The 19,410-nt window shown below is 37.7% G+C and overlaps 1 long non-coding RNA gene across 1 annotated transcript in view; it reads left to right on the top strand.

Annotated features, from left to right (window-relative positions):
* LOC129726549 (uncharacterized) overlaps window positions 1-19,410 on the top strand; it is a 174,147-nt gene that overhangs the window by 1,806 nt on the left and 152,931 nt on the right. The gene's annotated exons all lie outside the window — the stretch shown is intronic.

Below are 19,410 nucleotides of genomic sequence, written 5' to 3'. Positions count from 1 at the left end.
TTCGATCTAGCCTTGATATACGATACTAGCCCTTCAAGCCTGTTTGACCAATTCTTGATTGAGAGATACTATAAAATCGATGAGAAACAGAACATTAACTCTTCATCTGCCTATGATCAAATATATAATTTTCAAAAGTGGAATGTTCATACGCTTGACTACTCTTCGATTAAGAATTTGTATTCACAGCCGACTATTTGTCGAGGATCGTTGCATTAATTTACTTGAAATTGTAGAACAAAGTGGTCCAAAATTCAGTGCTTATTTGATATAACTATGCTATAAAGAAAAAAAAATAATAACTAAACATTCATGTTTAGCATAGTAACCCATCTAAGTACTAATCGCGCTCGATGTTGCTTAACTTCAGTGATCGGACAAGAACCGGTGTTTTCAACATGGTATGATCGTTGACATGTTTAGCATAGTGTTAATCATAAATCAAACATGTGAAACGTAAATGTTTGATAATCGCAGAGAATTGGTCACATAAATATAACATAAGATGGTAATTATTAGCAAGAAAGGAAGAGCCTGGGATATATCTGGAAGATATTTCAAGTCGGCAACTGATTGTATTTCAAGTTTATTTTTGAAAATTGCAAAGAGTCAAAGCTGTTTTGATTTACTGATTAATTTATCTAGATTTTATAACATTAGCTTCAAAAACAATATATAATTGTTCCTTAATAAAAAAAAAGATTATGGATGATTGAAATAATGATTTAGTGTTTTAAAGTGGAACTATTATTAGTCAAAGTTTTAATGCGTGTCGCACCCACTAGTATCAACATCCATCACACACCTCCAATGTCTGCCTGTCTATAGCAAACCTGCCGTGGAAGGTGACAATCCCACCACAACACGCATAAAACCAGGGCGCATCTTGCCACCAGAAACCATTCATCGAAATGCATACGATTAGATTATCGTTGGATTCAAAAAGTTTCATAGTTAAAAGCACTGTAGAAAAAGCGCTTTCCTATTATTTCTTTAATTTTCTCGTCATTAGTTGGCTTCAAAAAATATAAAAATTCCATCGAGAAAATATGTTTCCTGTGTGAACAGGGGAGAGGCCAATATTGCACGGCTTTTTAACTGATAGCGACGAACGCCATGCGAGATTATTATTACGTCCATCAGTATCGACACGACGGTTACTTTGTAAGTCGACCGGTTTTTTTTTATTGGGTGTTTGAATGTCAACAGATCAATACAAATCTGAAATAATAAATTGTACTTATCTCCCTGAACCACGTTGAATGCGCTTCATATGCTTCATAGCCTAGAGTAACTCCACACAGGAAACATCTAGTTTCCGTATTTTTGTTCGATAACATTTTAAAAATAACCGTAGTTAATCGAACCATTAATTCACGTTCAACATAGAGGAGCGATGTTCCCGCACGATACTCTCAGGCCCCGAGGGAGACAACCCAATATGCCAGTCCGTAATATCTTGGCCCAGCAGCGGAACATATTCAATATGCTACTTACCTATGGCGATGGAAAACCATCAAACAACAAATCAGTGCTTTTAATGCAAAACATTCTAGCTTTAAGTTAGATTTAGTTTCAGCTCGTAGTCGGCAGCGAGGATAAAAAATTTGTTTTTAGTTATTAAGATACTTTAGAAAGTAAGCTACCAGATACAATTGGCGCCCTTGAACATTGAATTGTATTTGTGCCGTGTCAAATAAATTATAGATGAAGAAAAAAAAAATAGAGGAGCGATGGTCGAATGGGTATAATTGACTAGAAACTACTAACCAGAGATTCATTTCGGTGTTGAACTCGTCAGAAATTCGTTAGAAAATGAGCTCTAGGAATCATATGAGAATCATTGCTTTTTGCAAATTTTTTGCTTTCCGTGGTTGAAAAATACTTCATTTTTTACGAGGAAACTAATTACCATTGATCTTCGAAAACATAAACTAGGTACCTACCATAATATTTATTGGATTATAACAAAATTAAGTATAACAAAGTTAAGTTTAGTTTTATATATATATATATATATATATATATATATATATATATATATATATATATATATATATATATATATATATATATATATTTTATTTATATTTATATTACAGTACATCCGAATATTGGAAAAAAATGACAAAAAAAAAAACAAATACACGCTCTAACGCATTAACCCTTTCCGACCGGGCCTATATAACTGCGTAGGTACTACCTTCTCTCTCGCTTTTTGAACGTCCTATTCGTGGTTTTATTTTTCACACCGCTAGTGTCAACATCGCAGCAGCTACGGAAAATGAAAAGAAGGAGCAAGCACGTGTTTTTATATAGGACTTGCTTCGATTTAGGTTTTGTTATCAGTCATTTTTTACTTACACAATTGTGTGGGCTCGTTCGGAAAGGGTTAAATCTCGGAAAAATGTGTCTTAACGCCGATTTCGACCTCTGATTGGTCGCCTAATGCTTGCTTTTCCTTACACGGCCGACAGAAGAACATACCTCGGGAATGCACTAACTTTGGGCTATATAAGAGCCTGCTTCTGCTCAAACCAATTAGTTTACTAATGGGTGGCCACTAGCACGAGCAGCGGATATCATCAGCGGTGGCTGCAGCGAGGGTACCAGCCAGCGTTGCCGGGTCAATTTTTTGGAATCTGGAAAAAGCAAATAAATAATCTAGAAAACCAAATAAAAAATCTAGAAAAAATTGGAAGTCGTTTCATGGGAGAAATGGTATTTTTTTCGGATAAAACTCTTGAAATACGCAACATTTGAAGTAACAAAATTGCCAAATTTTGCGCGAAATTTGAACATTTTTGTGCGAAAATAAAATCTGAATAAAATTTGGATCATTTATAAAAAATCTGAATAATTGAACATCAAATCTGCCAATCTAGGTACATGTTCGAAAATCTGGATAATCGAGATAAATCTGAATACCTGGCAGAGCTGGTACCAGGAGAAGCGACATTACTTCTTGTAGCGAAGAGCTGCCTTTGTGCGGTGTAGCGGCAGCATTAGCGGTGACTACTTTGACCGGTTCTTCCTCTAGCGGAAAGCTGCAGTACTTTGGCAACACACAAACGGGGGTGCTGGTAACCAAAACCTGTCGGCCGTCAAATTTTTAGCGTAGAATTACGGATTAATGGATAGTGGGAAGAACGGTCAAAAAGAGATAATATCCTTTAGTAGTAAAAAAGCAAAGCAAACCCTTGATGCTACATTTCGATTTGGAACTCGACCTTCTGTTTATTATTCACAGACTTCGCAGCCAACTGTTAGCGCTACGATCCTACTGACACCGACAGTCACTCCCGAGCAGAGACTCGAACCTACGACGACTGGCTTGTTAGACCAGCACCATACCTCGAGTCCTTTGGTAGTACTAAAGAATAAAATTGAATTTTACTCCTATTCGCGATGTTTCGGCGAGAGGCAGAAAATTTTTACCTACTGCACGCATAACGTATGCGTTAAAAAAATGGACTTTTTTCGGAAAAGGGTAAAAAAATAACTAAAAAAGATAATTGAGTTTGATAAATTGTTCATGAAAGGTAATTATGTAAGCTTACTCGCAAAAAAAATCTACGTCCTTGCGTGCGGTCGTCCGGCAGTTATCCGTAAGATCCGCCATGGCGTACGGAAACATGCGTGTAGGCATGTTTTGAGTTTTTTCTTCGTTTTACTTATCAATTCCTCCTTAGTTTTCGCGACAGAATTGTTGGAATAGATCTTACGCTTCAGGTTTGCTCAGAACTCATCGACGAGGCGCAACTTGGAGACGTTTTGCGGGTTCGCCAACTTAGGTACCACATTAATATCCAGCCGCTCCCTCTCCTCCAACGACCGCTTCGAGTAATGGGCCGACACCAGATCTGGCCAGAACACCGCTTCTTCACCCTTATAGTATTTCTTTATGAACGATGCAACTTCCGGCAGGTACCTCGCACTATAAATTTCCTCGGTCACGGCCAGTTCGGAGCGAAACAAGAGCAGCTTTGACATACCCATCTCGCTGGTTATCAGCCACAGCCGCTCCTTCTTGGGGAACGTGGCTTGTGAAAGAAACTTTCCCTCGGTGCTCACTTCCTTCGTGGGCGAAGCAAAATACCAAGTATCGTTGCCATCCAGGGTGTCGTTCGCCGTAAAAATCAACTTGATCATTCTAAACAGGCGCTGTCGCTGCGTCATTGCCTGCAACCCTTAGACTTATGGACGGGACTACCGCTTCCTGACATGTATGTCCATGTTCGCCAGGTTCTTTCTCACTGTTTGCTCGGTTGCACCGACCTCCCGTCCAGCGCACGCAGCAATGTAGCCACTTTTCCCTCGGGCTTCCTCTTCAGCCTCTTTGGAGCTTTTTTTTACTCAGGGCCGTCGGCCGTTCGGAATCGGGCTTTCTTTATAGAAACGCTTGAAAAAAGAAGAGAAATTGCTTCGGTAACTCTTGTCAACGATTTAGTTTCACAACGCATAAGTTCCGAAAATCTGCTTGGAAAACTCAACTTTTATGCTCCTACACGCTCATTAAGAACGCGAAAAATTTTCGTATTAAATTCTTATAGAACAGAATATGCCATGGCCGGGCCAGTTAATAGTATGATGAGTCTTTACAATAAATATTGTGAAGTTATTGATTTAACGATGTCACGAAATGCTCTTAGAAAAATATTGAACACTAGAATTACATAACTATATTTGTGATGTTAGCAATAGTTTTTAAGATGTAGTCTACTATGATTGACGAAATAAATAAATAAATAATGCTCTGATTGTTGTCCAATAGTGCCAAGATGTTATTGATGCCGGAACGGGCGTATCCGGTATTCACGAACTGCTGCTTGATGTCTATTTTCGACGCGACAGGTTACCGTTCTTTGAACGCGCACAGTTCAGAACGGAGTAGCTTCACTGTTTTCGCCATCACGGTTAGAGTTCGACAAATAGAGTTGTCAAGTTTTTCTGCTGACTCATGGGTAAATAATCAATATGATTGCTACTGCATGCACTGCACAGTGGTCCAGGAATGCAATCTAGCGGAACAAAATTAATAACTCCCGATCGTGTTGGTTTTTTGAGATAGTGTTTTCGGCAATGTTCATAAGAATCATCAAGGAATATTTTTGTATGAAAATATTTGTACTAAACGTGTACTAAACTAGTACTAAATTTTTTTTCTTCACTTTTTCAATTTAGAAGAACGCTTTCCTTTACAAAGTAGTTTATTAGCCAATAATATGGAACTCTTCCAAAGTCACAACTATTTAAAAAGCCATAGTGTATGAGATATTGATTTTTTTTTGACAATTTTTTTTCCTAAGTGTACTAACAAACTCTATGAGGTCCTAATTATATATCTTTTAAACTTTGAACTTTGCCGCAGAAATAGGATGGTTCTAGCCTGTAGTTTTTGAGATATTAAAAAAACGAAAATTTAGATATTTTTTTTAAATGTCATATCTCCATTAGCGCACAAAAGCGCAACCTTAAACTCTTAGGGCTGAAAGAATATCCAACTAGGTGTGTGTGGACAAAATTTCAGCCCGGAACTCTTTGGAGCTTTTAATCTGTGAGTAATTTTGTAAAATGCTACAAAATTAGGAATAAACGTGCTATTCGTTTATTCAATAGTATGCCAAATGTCTACGGAGATGTTAAGGAGGATTAAATATGAACTCTTTTGGTCTTAAAATATTTAGTTCAATATTAACAATGAACTATTTAAGTCTTATGAAATGCTTTTTTTCATATAGGATACTTTTTAAGATGCTAATGTATGTTTTCACTTAATTTTAAACCATAAAGCTCTTGGTAATTAACTTTCAGAATGCATCCGTTTTTGAGATATTTCAAAATTAAGCTGAAAAATTTGAGCTTTTTATAAAAATATGCTTTTTATGGGTTGCGTAAGCATGGAATCGCTCATTTTTAAGAAGTACAGGTATACCTCGATCATAGGCACCCTAGATTTCATGTACATTTTACCTCGGATTCAAACACATTTTTTTCAACATTTCTCACTGATTTGTTGCTCGACAATAGCCTCATTTTGTTAAGTGATTTTGATCGCTTTTATTATATGTATCATTAGACTGAGAAATGTGCTCATCGATCATAATGATTGATCATAATTTTATGATCAATCCGACTAAACGAATTTTAAATGTTCCTGATTCAGATCGGTAGAGATAGTAGTATAAATTAGTAGTTGACTCGACCATGACTTCAGGATTATTGAACCAACTAATTGAAAATTGGACAATAATTTACTGTATCAAGCATCTGGTTTAACAGATGAAAAAAATCGAATGGATTTTTCATTGGGCTATTCTTTCTTGTGACAATTTTTCGATAGTTCCTTACATATTCTAGTATTCTACAATTCGGTGAAAATGCTGGTTACTTGGACTACTTTCCCCTACAGATTTTCAGAAATTACCTCCCCAACTCGACATCCTTCTCATGCCAATAGACGTTATGATGCTATGAATTTCTTCCTGAAAGGGAATAAACTGATCAAGTGCTGTAAGTAGTTTTTATTTTTGACGTAGGACTACGTCTTTGTTTTCTATACTAGATTACACTTTGTGAAAATGAAAATGAAACTGGCAAATGTTGCGTCAGATTTCAAACGGTTATAGCAAGCGAACGACTTAATGCATCTTAGTCATTTATATGTCGGTGGATAGATAAAATGTGTAACAATTTTTTGATATTATGTTCAACATTGTTGCTTTACTGCTTAATGGTGGAAAAAGGTGAAAAGTTCCAAGGTCAAGCTTTCCCATACATTTCCATTGTTCTTGGCTTGCTTCCCAAGCACAGATAACAATAACATGGACGAAATGAATTCCACCGCCTACATATTTTGACTCAACAAAGTGTTTTGGTTTGTTTGTCTTTGTCTAAGCTGCGTGGCCACGCCTTAATGGTAAAAATCTACGCTGAACTCGATACAAAAGACTGCGTGTGGAAAATTCAGCTTCAGTTTAGTTTGTTCCACAATAGCGAGTGCGGTGCAGCTGTTAAGCTTTGCGACATTGAGAAACGAGAGCTGCATACGAGTCAAGTTCCAGGCACCGCGGAGCATGTTACCTGTATTCTGCACACGGCAGCAACAGTTACCATCGTACGCTGCAGAATATTTTGCTGGCACAGCTGCTGGAGGGCACAGCGGAGAGTAAATTTTATACGCGGCCAACAAAATAATCGATGCTACCGGTGGTGGTGTGATTATCAGCATTCTGTAGCATACATTTCGAGCTGAAGATTATCGAATCGGTTCTTTTTAGAACTATAAATGCTTGAAGATAGAGTTACGAGAATTTTCACAACTACTCCTAGTGTGAAATGTCCATCTATTTCTCAATAATCATTTTTACAATAACGACCAGGGCGCACCAAAGATAAACGGTAGTGTTGCCTATGAATAGTTTATCACAACAAGACATAACCCTCATTTCAAGAATTTTCACTGCTAAAATGAGTGATTTTCCGGTTTAATTGTTTGTTTGTGTTCACTCGAACACCGTTATCAGTCAAATATCAGCAACGAAAATTAGTTAATCTAAGAACCAGAGTGATTTTCGCATCGGGAAAGCAAAAACTTTCTTTTGATGCTTATGAAAATCACTCAGTAGTATTGAAGATGTGTTGGTTTGTTTCTCTTTCTTTCTATAAGCTACGTGGCCACGCCTTAATGGTAAAAATCTACGCTGAACTCAATACAAAAGACTGCGTGTAGAAAATTCAGCTTCAGTTTAGTTTGTTACACAAAGGCGAGAGCAGTGTAGCTGTTAAAGGTACGCGACATTGAGAAACGAGAGCTGCATACGAGTCAACTTCCAGGCACTGCGGAACTATGTTACACCTTTATTTTGCATACGGCAGGATATTTTGCTAGCACAGCTACTGGAGGGTACAGCGGAGAGCAAATTTTATGCGCGGCCAACAAAATATTCATGGTGCGATTATCAGCGTTCTGTAGCACGAATTTCTAACTGAATATTATGGAATCGGTTCTTTTCAGAACTATAGATGCTTGAAGATAAGAGTTATGAGAATTTTCGCAACTACTACTAGTGTAAAATTTTCATGTATTCATGCATCGTTAGTTTTAAAATAACGACTATCAAAAATAAACGGTAGTGTTACCTATGAACAGTTTAGCGCAGCATATAATAATATTTAGTTTAGCATATATTATATATTTAGTCCTACGTCACCATTTCATACAACCCCTAGGGCTGTATACCTTGTAGTATTTATTTTAATTTTGAACATTGTGCGGTCATGTGGTTATGAAATTACTGTCACAATCAAACTTTTCAATCGTTTTCAAAAGTCTTCCGTTGTTTTGAAACCTTTTCAGCATAGAAAATAAAACTATATGGTTCGATTTAAGAGGAAAAAACAAATCGATTTTACGCTCATTGAAAAACTTTGAATGTGCGAAAAATCGAGGTATACCTGTGAAGTGATTTTTCTCTGAGTTCGATCAATCTTATATTTAAGTTTTTTTTCTATATCAGTGGGCATTTTATATCAATGGACATTCTACTTACCTTACCAATCAGATGAGAGCCGTGGTGGCTCGTGCTGTATCAAGAATTTGTCGCCATAGTGCTTGGTTTTGGGCTGTGTTTCGCCAGTTCCCCAGGCGTCTCATCACCCGCAAGTCTCCTTCGATCTGGTGCACCTTGCGCCCCTCTATTTCTGGTGCCGGTAGGGTTGCTGAAGAGAAGTGATTTCACAGAGTTGTCGTCCGGCATCCTTACGACGTGACCGGCCCACGCGCGTGCAGTTCATGATTCATGCACCGTCGCCATTCTCCGTCGTCCGTCTGTACTCCACCGTAGATAGTCCGCAGCACCTTCCGTTCGAAAACTCCAAGAGCGTTGAGGTCCTCCGCGAGAAGCCTTGTTGTCTCGATCCCGTATAGGACTACCGGTCTTAACAGGGTTTTGTACAGTGTCAACTTCGTGCGTCGTCGCACTCGATTCGATCAAAGTGTCTTCCGAAGTGAAAAGTAGGCACGATTTCCTGCCTGGATACGTCTCTGGATCTCTTTGCTGGTGTTATTGTCGGCGGTCACCAGTGACCCCAAATACACGAACTCGTCGACCACCCCAAGCTTATCACCGTCTACAGAGACTTGAGTTGGGAGGCTGTTGTTGTTCTCCTTGGAGCCTTTCGCTCGCATGTATTTTGTTTTCGACGCATTTATCCGCAGTCCGATCCGTCCAGCTTCGGCTTTCAGTCGGGCGTTAGTTTCCTCCGCCGTCGCAAAGCTACGTGATATGATGTCGTAGTCATCCGCGAAGCCCAGAAGCTTAACAGACCTTGTGATAATCATGCCCAACGTGTCGATGCCCGCCCTCTGGATCACACTAGTGCTGGGATTCCGGATTTTCGGATGTTCGGATATCCGGATATTATATCCGAACATAGTTCAATGAGAAATTATGTAAATAATGGGGGATGGGGGTTTGTGAAAAAAGCCATTTTTCGCGTTACATTTTATTCAAACGGGCTTGAAAGACAGAAAAAAAAATCCGGATATCCGGATATACGATTTTTCGATTATCCGTATCCGGATATTCGGACATCCGAATAGTATTCGTTTACACATCCGTGATCCGAGCTTGCTAAGCGAGATACCGCGGTAGTTGCGGCATTCCAGCTCGTCGTGTAGATGAGACAGACGACCCCCTCCATTCACTCGTCTGGCAGTTTTTCCTCCTCCCAAATCCTGGAAATGACCCAGTGTAGCGCTCTAGCCAGCGCATCTCTTCCATGTTTTAAGAGCTCGCTCGGCAGTCCGTCTTTGCCTGCGGCTTTGCTGTTTTTCAGCTTCCCGATCTCACAAAGAACTTCATGAATGTCGGGGGCTGGTACTCGGTCATCCGTTGCTGCCTTGCTGGTGCTCCTAGGTCAGTTCCTGCTCCGCTTCTGTTTACTGTTTCACAATTCAGGTGTCCATCGAAGTACTCCTTCCACCTGACGACCACCTCGCTGGCATCCGTGAGAAGGTTCTCCCCGATAGCTGTGCGAATGCTGCACCAGTTGTCTTCGAGAGGCTATGCGCCCAGCCCCACTGCCGTGGGTAGCACCGCTTCAAGCTGTTGCGCGTATTCCTCTGCAGCCTGGGAGTTCCGGAGCTACTTAATGTTGAGCCGCGGGGTTCGGTGGTGTCGCGCGTGGTATACGGTCGACAGTTTTGAGCGCAATGATACCGCAACTATGTAGTGGTCCGAGCCAATATCCGCACCGCGGTAGGTGCGTACGTTTGTAATGTCTGAGAAAAACCGACCGTCGATGAGAACATGGTCAATTTGATTTGCTGTACGTTGGTCAGGTGATCTCCAGGTGGTTTTGTGTATGTCCTTACGGGGAAAGAAAGTACTTTGGACTGCCAGTCCTCGGGAAGCTGCGAAGTTGACGCATCGCTGGCCGTTGTCGTTCGTCACGATCGTTCGATCACCGGCTTGTACTTTCATGCCCTACCGATCTGCGCGTTCATGTCCCCGATGACGATCTTGATATCTCTACGCGAGCAGCTATCGTAAAGTTTCTCCAGCTGTGCGTAGAACTTTTCTTTCTCTACATCGGGTCTTCCTTCGTGAGGGCAGTGCACATTGAGGATAATGTAGTTGTAGAACCGGCCTTTTATTCTTAACAAACACAACCTGTCGCTGATCGCCTGCCACTTGATCACTCTGTATCCTGCCCAGCACTATAAAGCCGTGGTCATTCTGGAGATTGCATTTTGAAGAAAATTTACCAAGTAATCTTAAATAAATGTCATTTGGGAGCGGCAGTGTTGCTAGATATATCATTTTTGTATTTGGAAATTAAATTTGCGACCTTTCAACATATTTTGATATTAAGTTTGACAACTTCATGGAATTTCTTGAGAACATTTTACATGAGAAGATTCACTTTCCAGAGGTTTTATGACCTACACTCTAGTTATAGCATTTTTTAGAAATAAAGTCAAATTTTCTCAGATCTATCACTGGAACTGTTATGACTATGAGCATTCTGAAGCAATTTGAGGAAAATTGGAAACTCATTACATATAAATATAAATTTTGATCGAAAGTGTTGCCAGTTGTTTGAGTTAAAACAGTTTTTTATTAGCTTGGAATGTTGCAGTTCCATCTTACATATCGAAATGGAGGGGTTTTTTTTATTGATGAAACTATTTTTACTAATAGATACTCAAATCTCAAAGTTAGTAAATCTCCTCTTAATTATTTTTACATCAGAAACAGCATTATCAAACAACTTCAAATTTCTCAGTTCAGGTAAAAGTTTCTAATTTTTGTTTCTTCTGTTTTGTTGTTTGTTTGTATGTTTCCGAAGACTACTGTTTATTAAATTCAAATATTCTCTCGTTTTGGCAGTGTTGTCGATGGCTGTCGTATGCTTCGTGGTTAATAATGTTCTGTTTACCCTCAATACAATACCTATGTGCTTTTACATTTGGCTACATGCGCATGAATAGAGCATTGGAAACCATGTAATATTCCGTGTGGTATTATATTCATATGCAATGTAAATGAATATATTGTAAATTTGAATGCATATTTATATTTTCAGGTTCAAATTTATATCACTTAACGTACCAATTTACATGGCTTTAAACGATCCTGGAATGTAGATTAGTAAAATTGTGGAGGTTTTTCACTTTATGTACCAGAAATGTGTTTTGTATGTGTTTTCATTTGTGTTAGTTGTAAATTTCATTTTTTGGTACAGTGTACGTAACATTATTGCAGCTTGCATCAGGTGGCTGTTTTTCTACGTTTTTGGACCTTTTTATTTGTAAGTCCATGCTAACCTTCAATGTTGCTAATTTAATAAATCTGCAACAACGAAAAAGTTTTCTTATGTTTTTTTACCACAAATTGTAACAAAATAATGTATTGATGATTGAATTTATTTTTTCAGTTAGGTACACAAGCATGTCGGCTTCTTTCAAAAAATGATATGAATTTTATAAACGGTAATCATTGGGAACATGCTCCAATTCACTTAATTATAAAGTCTCTTTGGAGATATAACCAAAAAAACTAAGAAAAAAACAACTGAGAAGACGTTGATATGAGGGGTGTACAATTGGAATGCAATTCGTATAGCTTTTGGAAAAATATTTTGAAAACAGCATTTTGTTACTCGGCGCGTTGCATTTTTCCTAAAACATTAAATATCTATAATTTAGGGTAGCAGAATTTCGTCAAAAAAACAGAAATTAAAATTAGAAATAATTTTCAGATCTTTGATTATGAGTTGCAAATTAAATTGCACATATTATTACAAAATTATGCTGAAAAAATATTGTTAAGAAAAGCTACAGCTTGAAAAAAATCTAATCTTCAAGATCTCCAGAACAAGTCAAAACTATTCTGGCGTTGTTGCTGCTAGAAGTTTTACCATAAAAATTCTCGTTTAGCTAGAAGTTTTACCATAAAAATTAAAACAATAGAAAAATAGAAATATTTTCGTTTCCTGGACATTTTTAGTATTTTTTTTCTGTAAACAACAAAAGTTCAGTAGAATGATTATTATATTACTCTAAAGCCAACATAACTACACTACACTTTTTGAGTAACACTTTTTAAGTAATAATTTTTCCATTTGTTGATGTTCCATTTTGAATAACCTAAAATGATTTTTGTAATCGAATATTGTTCTGAATGAAATTTCAAATTAATGTTCAGTTCAAGAATATCTACCTTCAGAAAGTAGAAAAATATGTTCGATTTCCGAAGAAAGGCTTGAAGTGTTATGTTTTGTTACATAATTTATCTTAATTTGAAATTTTTTATTATATCAATAAAATGAAAATTTATGAAAAAAATATAGCATTATCATATGTACTGTATTATCACAACTACTACAGTTCACTGGTACTGACCGGAGATTTTTCCGGAGAACTCATTTCGTTTACGATCATTGCGGAGCGCTAGCGATTGTCCTACTTTGGGGTCCACAATCAAACAGTCTCTTTCAAGGCCATTAAACTTTTTATTCACATTTAATAACTTTTTTCGCGTGATTTCTGCACCTGTAGGTGCAGAATATAACTATTTTCAATCGAATTTAAATCTCGTGTATAATATTACCATTGTTTTCTGCGCAGTATCGATGTTTAATGAAGGGCACCGAAGCAAAGCAAAGCCTTGGTGCTACATTCCGATTCGAAACTCGACCTTCTGTTTATTATACACAGTCTTCGCAGCCAACTGTTGAGTGGACAGGATAATTGCGAAGCTAGCGCTATGATCCTACTGACACTAACAGTGTCTCCCGAGCCAAGACTCGAACCTACGACAACTGGCTTGTTAGGCCAGCATCGTACCTCGAGACCAGCTGAAGGGCACCACTGTGCATATAATTACAATTATCAAATTTGGAGTATATGCTTCAATGTGTTGATACATAATTAATATTGTAGCGCATGTTTGCTTTGTATGATGCGTGTTACTTGCATTCCATGGGAAAAATTGCGGTTATGTAATAATGTGTAAATTAAGTATATTAGTACATATTTCCGAATGTATTATAAAAAATGCGCCAATTCCGCGCAACATTGATGTGTAATGCTGCAATACACACGCTAGCCTATACATTCAAAATGGGTTCCAATTCCAACACATCGGAATATTATTAATCACAAAAGAATATATATAAATTCTTCTAAGTGTTGAAAAATTTCCCAGTCACAAAGTTCCTTACATGTTGCTTCAGCCTACGCTACAAATCCGCAAATCTATTTATTCCGTTTTTTGCAGCCACAACAAGATAAGGATTCGAGATGAAATTGAACATTATTGACATCATTATAATTGCTCACGTGCTACCATCCTGCAATCTAACATTCAAATCATACATGATTTCCATTTTATAACCTCTCGAAGGCGGAGATCCTGGGTATACTAATATCGATCCGCACTTTCCCCATCAGCACTCAAGACGCTCGTTCGCTGAATTTGTCAGGATTCGGAGTAATTTCGCTATCCCTTCGATTTCGTATTTTTCTTATTGCTTCCCCCCGCGCCCTCGGGTTTTTTTTCTCCCGGCCGTCGCAATCGCAATCAGCTCAAGCCAGCCCTTGTCGAGTGGAAAGGAAATCCCCGGGAAAAAATCGAACAGCGTACAAAAAAGAAGTCGAAGAAATTTCTTCTCGCTAAATTCAATCGAGTTAAATGCAAATCACATATTTTCATACACACATACTTCGTTTCTCCTTCTCTCCGTCCGGATCGGTTCGTTCGTTTCGTTGGTCGATGTCACGTTTCCCATCCCTGCGTTACCTTGTATTGCGAATACCACCCATCACCGCTCATTCACCCCCGAGGATCAACCTCATCCCATCCGGCACAACACGAAAACATATAAACACTGTCATGTTGGCTGCCTTCTCGTTCTGGTCCCTTTCCCATCGCGGCTCAGATTCGGGTGGCGGCCGAAGATTTTCCACATATGAGCCTGTCGCTTTTGCGTGGTTTCTTACGCGGTAGGACAGCGGGTGGTTGATTGTAGATGATTTTTTGTGCTTGTTTTTTTGTGTGTTACTTCTCGGCTACCGACCGACCCCTCCGCTCCGTGGGTACCTATTTCTGCCTGCTAATGCATTCCCTAACGAACGACTCAGAGTTCAGAGTTTCATTTTATTATTCGGCACAATTTTTGGTGGTTTCAGTGTGGGTAAACAGGATGGGCATGATGTGGGGAGGAGGTTTTTGCTAATATTTTTGGTTGGTGATTGCGCGACCGTTATATTTGGCGGACGCAAAGTGTGAGCTTGAAGTCCTTCAGCATGTTGTTCTGATTAAATTACTTTGAACGGATTTATTTAAATAATTTCAACATGAAAAATGTCGGTGCAAGGAAAGAAACTATTTTGTTTCTATTATATTATTATCTTTTAAAATTTTTTAAATATAAATTTTCCCACATAAAAATGATTCTCGAGCTCGTTTAAAAAAAACTGAGAACCGAACTTCAATGAATCTTAGTATTCAATGACTACAATGCAATATATGTTACTAATTTTTAACTTCGCAATTGTAATTTATTAGTAATTGGCGAGATTAGAAGATATTAGAACAGCAAAAAAAAAAATAATAAATCGTACTGTTTCCATCATACTTTTATGTGCCGTATATTTTAATAACTCAAAGAATGCAATTGCTAGCAGGATCCATGCCTCATCGCCAACGAAAACGTCGGAATCTGCTGATAAGCTTTTTCCCACACAAGACCGAACCTTCGGGTACACAAAATGTTTCATCATTAAAATTTTCCAAATTCCAATTCAGCTCCCAGCTCGAAAGACAATACACATAAATTCATATACGTAATGTGTACATGTATTAATCCGAGTAAAAGCCATGGTAGCAGAAAAAGGAAAACTCCCCATCAGCATAACTTCGTGTTTTTTATCCTCGCTATGGGGTTTTCGAAATGGTACAAAGAAAGTACAGACGGTCGGTGGTAAAGTTTCACACATGATCATCGCATTATACATACGCGAGGGGGTGCACAAACAAAAACATCCATACAGTCACGAGAGCTGGACCGAAAAAATAAAAATGTATAATTTTCACACATGCCGAGCTGCGGCTGCTGCTAATGTGAGGCTTTTTTTTATCGTTAAAAATAAGTCCAAGAAAAAAATCGGAAGTAGGACCTAACCTTCATCCTCATCCCCGATCGAACAACCTGTGGGGTAAAGGACTGGCTGAATGGTGCGGCGCAATAGGTTGTCGTGATAATGACAATTTGCACGGCGGGCGGGTGTAAATCGCAGCAGCAGAAACTAGAAATGCTTTTCAAGCAAACTTCTCAACGTTGTGCAACCGTATTGGTGCTTTATGAAATGCTCTTAAGAATTGAATTTAGAAAAATAAAGTCATAAAATTTGAGTTAATGATTTTGTTCATAAAATGAGGAGAAAAATGCAATAAATAGACAATTTTATTGGTTTAATAAAAACATTTTAGATGATGTTTATTATTTAGTATAGAACGTATACGAGTGGAGTAAATAAAAACCTGACCTGATCCTGGAAAAAATAGACGGAACGATCATAGGTTTATAATTATCAGTAAAATGATTGGCTCATAAGATTTAGGTTCAACAGTCAAGCAGTGCATAGGATATACAAAGCACATTAGTTATTGTGCAAGTTTGTTGGCGTATTCCTATTGAAACGTATATTTGTGTATTGTCTTTGCAGCAAATTTTTATTGCTACCTTAGGTAATGAGGAGTTAATTTCAAATTATTTTTTTATGACACATTGTCAAAACAATTACTATCATACCTACCTTCCCGTAGTTCTACGTCAGACTGTGTTTGTTTACTCAGACACAAACCCTGGTAATTTATCATTATTTTTTAATCATCCGCAGCAGATTCTAAAATTTCAGTAAAGTACAAACCTAATTCAGTGAAATACACACTGTAAAATAATATCATAAAATATATGAACATACTGTTTTTTTTCGATCACCTCTTCCTTTATTCTTATCTACTTTCATTGATAGTTATACTTATTGTAGATTCACAGTTTTAAATAGATTTTTCTAAGCGATACAAAAATTTGGGCAAATCACATTTCAGGTTAGAAGCATTTTTTCGCGCTTCATTTTTGAGGAAATAGCTTTCACAAGATTTTGAAAAGCCAATCCACTTACTTCAGATTTGGAAGCAAAGCTTGGGAGCATTCATTTCTTTGAATACCGAGTATTAATAAGAAGAAAATTACGCAATATTTTTGGTGAGATATTTTTGACGCCTTTCGGCAAAGCTTACCACTGCACAATACGAATTAACGTAATACTAATAACATAGACTTCACAACCAATCCAACATAAATAATAACTTAGTTTTAGATTGGCTTCGTAATCTAAGGTAAATTGGAAGGTTGACATGTTTGCTAACGATTTATAGTTCAGGTCGGACTCGATTATCCGGAACATCAAAAAAAATTTCATTCCGGATAATCGAGTTTTCCGGATAATCGAATCACACAAAAAATACTGAAATTTTGCGATTAACGAAAATAAAATAAATATTTCTTTTCTTTATTTTACTTGTATGATGCAGTGGCGTAACCAGAAGTTTCTTCTGAGGCGAAAGGGGGTAAAATCTTAAGAAGCAAAAAAAAATAAATTGGACATTGATTATTTTCACTCAATTCGAACTTATCCCAAACATGCCGAAAGTGACTTAAATGGTAACAAATATGCCAGAAGGGGTGGTAAAGGCAAAATTTCGGAATAAAAATTGAAAATGGACACCAAAAAAATAAAATTCCGGATAATCGAGTTTCCGGATAATGGAGTCTCCGGAGATTCGAGTCCGACCTGTACAACCTTTCGAAAAATTTCGCAATAATTCATAAGGATTATCCTAGTTTAATATCACTAACTGTGAACCAGCAACTGAAAAAATATCATAATTCCTAGGTATCAAACATTGAATAAAAAGTTATGTCAAAATTGATGAATGAGCAAAAACGCAACACTACGGTAACACTGCAGAATAAAATTGACCACGTATTTCGATTCTACAACTAAAACCCTTTAAAATTACAAGATCACAAAATATTGATTTAACGTTTCCAAATTTCAATGGTTCTAATTAGGGAGTACAAAAAGAATATATAATTTTGATTGTCTTGATTCTAATGTTATCGCGGTGAAATTTGTTTATGTCTTAAAATAACGTACACTAAGGTCGCTTTTTACGCGGTTTTTTTTACGCGGATTCCGGAATTTACGCGGATTCCGGAATTTACGCGGTATTTTTCTTTTGCCCGGATTTCGGTTTCCCTTCACTCGGAATGCAGAATTAATGAGGTTTTTCATGCGGTTTCCGGAATTTACGCGGTTTTTTTTACGCGGATTCCGGAATTCACGCGTTTTTTTACGCGGATTCCGGAATTTACGCGGTTTTTTTCTTTTGCCCGAATTTCGGTTTCCCTTCACTCGCAATACAAAATTAACGATGGTTTTTTACGCGGATTCTGGAATTTACGCGGTTTTTTACGCGGATTCCGGAATTTACGCAGTTTTTTTACGCGAATTCCGGAATTTACGCGGTTTTTTTTACGCGGCACGTATCCCCCGCGTAAAAAGCGACTTTAGTCTATTTAATCGAAGAAAATTTACAATTTAACTAAGCTTTTTTATGTAAGTGCCTTTTAAATAGTAATTATAGACCGCAAATGCTTCTCATTTATACTTAGAAAGTTTTAACAGTCTACCCATTTTGGATAGAATCAAATTTTACAGTGAAAATTGGAGCGGTTGCAGGTTGCTTCCTTGTGTCACGTTATGACTTTCTTCAAAACAATGCTCGACGTTTCATTATAAATACACACATAATTAATTAGTTTTAGGTTTCCAGCATCAATCTATTACTTTTAGGCTTGCATCATGTGAGCAAAACATAGGTAATCTTGATAAAATGAAAATAAATTTGGACAGCATTTTCTTCTTTGGGAAATGCTTTTGAGCTTGAGCTTAACGACCGCACATTTCGTAGTTGCTCCTCAGTGATCGATCTGACCTAGTAAAGTTGTACAAAAAACCTCGTATATGGCGACTTGCGATTAGTTTGCCATCTCCAATGTATAAAGTGGCAACGTCAAGTGATACACTTCATCTATTTCATAAAACTCAAATCAGTTTTCATTTCTTTTCGGGATTAATTTCAATCTCATCTATAAGTAGAAAAAATTGCAATGTACTTAGTGGAGTTCAAATCTTTAACCTTTGTGCTTGATAACGGCCCGTTGACGCTTTTCGAAGTCATTGCAAGTCGCACGCAAAACTTCGTTCGGCATTTCGTCCCAAATCTTCACCAAACGTTTTTTAAATGTGTCCAAACTCAAATGCCTAACGTCATCCAACTTTCCTAGCATGTATCCCCAGATACTAAAGTCTAGCGGGTTCAAACCCGGTGACAATGCAGGCTATTCAGATGAACTGATGAAACAAGGGAAATTCTGCTTACACCATTTCTGAACGATCAATGGCTTATGCGCTTGTGCTGATTCCAGATGTGACATTTTCATCCTGATCCCGATGTTAGTCAATCCTTCTAGGTGCAAGACCCTTATTTGTTCTCTATTTGAAGCCATTGTAATTTTTACGAGAGCGGAATTGAAAACTGACTGTATGCGAATAAACAGTAAACACGTCACTCTTTCAAAACATGCTCATATTTTTGTCATGCTGTGACAGAAAACACAACGAGAGCACTCGAATACGTGTATTACTTCTATGTTGTTCTGTACAAAACTTTATTAGCTACCGCTGATATAGAACGATAACGGCACAGCACACTGTTTGCAAAGCTGTATAAACGTGATCGAAATTGTTTTGTCCCAAAAATATTGATT

This window comes from Wyeomyia smithii, chromosome 3 (genome assembly GCF_029784165.1).
Source record: "Wyeomyia smithii strain HCP4-BCI-WySm-NY-G18 chromosome 3, ASM2978416v1, whole genome shotgun sequence".
In the NCBI taxonomy this organism is placed as follows: Eukaryota; Metazoa; Arthropoda; class Insecta; order Diptera; family Culicidae; genus Wyeomyia; species Wyeomyia smithii.
This window is presented reverse-complemented; position numbering and strand designations above follow the sequence as displayed.